General features: G+C 47.6%; 1 pseudogene; it reads right to left on the minus strand.

Annotated features, from left to right (window-relative positions):
- Positions 1-201: 201 nt before the first annotated feature.
- LOC123826351 lies at positions 202-1561 on the minus strand (annotated as a pseudogene).
- Positions 1562-1938: the final 377 nt, after the last annotated feature.

The following is a 1938-nucleotide window of genomic DNA, read 5'->3' on the forward strand; positions in this document are numbered from 1 at the left end:
GCCCTTTCTGATTCTATGGAAGGGCAGGGAACCATAATTCATTATCTTGGAGGTTACTATTATTTTTTTCCTCTCTATCCTGGGCCAGCCAAACACTCATGTTCTATCCCTAATTAGTTATTTTCTTCTTGGTTCTTCAGAGACCTCTCTGTCTACACAATCCTCCAAGCCTTCTCATGTCTATGGCTCTTTTTTTAATGTTCAATGAACTCTGAACTTCTTTTGGCCTCCTTCCCCACCAAGGGATGCCCCACATCTGCTGCCTTTAATCCTCAAAACTTTGGTATCATTGACCTCAAACACTACGTTGCTGTCCACAGTACTACGTGTAGTGGTCTTTTGGATGGTTTGCCAGGAGTGGCTTTTGTCCAGGGCATCAGCAAGATTGAAGTCTTCCCCTTCTTCCAGTAGGCTGCAGTAAATGGCAATTGGGATTGGCTGGGCCTCCAGCTTGACCTTGATGTTCAGAGGGCCTCATACTTCTGGGCCTGTTGCTGCCCCTCTGCCTATGGCTGGGCCAGCTCTGACTCCAGGTGCAGCAGGATCCATTGAGGTGTTCCACCTGCCTGGCATGGCATATCTCCACCTCCCTCAGGTTGTTCTCCAAACTAGCCTTCAGATTATTCACTGAGTCCAGGTTGATCTCCAAGGACTGGACCATACATCCCAGCTCTGTAAGTGTCATCTCAGCAGCACCTATCTTAGTGGCCTGCAAGGTGACCATTGTGGTGCTCTCCACAGTTGGATGGGACCAGTACTTGTCTAGTTTTCCTCGGTTCTTCCAAGCCAGCTCATCATACTGAGCCCAGATATCTTCCATGATTTTGCTGAGGTCCTGATATTTGGGGGCATCCAACTCCACAGTCAACCAAGAGGTGGCAATCTGGTTGTGCAGACCATTTACTTCCTCTTCATGGTCCTTCTTCATGAAGAGCAGCTCCTCCTTGAGAGCCTTGATCTTTGTCCCAGCTGCAGCCAAGTGATATTGGTGTCATCAGTGACTTTTTGGAGCCCATTAATGTCATTCTCCACAGACTGGTGCATGGCCAGCTCTGTCTTATAGTTGACTCTGAAGTCATCAGCAGAAAGATGGGCATTGTCAATCTGCAGAATGAGGAGGGCATTGTCCACAGAATTTGCAAAGATCTGAGCCCTCAGGTCCTCAGTGGTCTTGAAATAATGCCCCCTGTCTCTGACCTGAGGTCCCTTCTTCTCTAGGTGTTTCCAGATTTTGCTCACCAGTCTCTGATTATCAACCTCTAGGCTCCTCACCCTCTCCAGGGAGGAGGTCAGGTGGTCATTCAGGCATTGCATAGTCTCCTTCTCACTCTGGATGACCCTGTGCTTGCCAGACTTTTGGCCATCCCTGTAGCCAGGCCCCTGGATATCCAGCTGCCCCACACACTGGTGGAGTGGGACACTGAGATCCAGGAGCCCAAGCCCCCGCACCTACATAGATGTTGGCCGTACTGCTAGCTGGCCAGACCCAGTGGCCGGACGTTTGCATGTAGCCCAGTGTCTGGCAGTTTGTGGAGAAGCTGGAGTGTATACTGAAATTCATGTTGTTCAGGGTGGAAGGTGAGAAGCCAAGACTCAGGTTGAAGTCTCTGGCACATTCTTGTATTTTATTTGGATTCTATTGTAGAATCAATTATTATTAGACCATATCTGGGAAAAAAAGAATTGTTTGTTGCCTGCAAGCATCAAGACACCAAAAGGTAGTGACATCCAACAACCAGCTAGCCATAATTTTTGAGACGTTGAGATGACATGACTTTGGGAGATCAATTCCATGTTAGCTCCATTTTGCCAACAAATTAAATTGAGAAGCGCATTCTCCTACTGTGGTCAACTAATTTAGTCCTGAAGTAGTGCCACACTCTGAGCTAAAATGAGGATATGAAAGAGAATCTCAGAAAGATCTCAAAACCATAGAAG

Source organism: Phyllostomus hastatus, unplaced genomic scaffold (genome assembly GCF_019186645.2).
Source record: "Phyllostomus hastatus isolate PE091 unplaced genomic scaffold, TTU_PhHast_1.1 phas_contig_80, whole genome shotgun sequence".
Taxonomy (NCBI): Eukaryota; Metazoa; Chordata; class Mammalia; order Chiroptera; family Phyllostomidae; genus Phyllostomus; species Phyllostomus hastatus.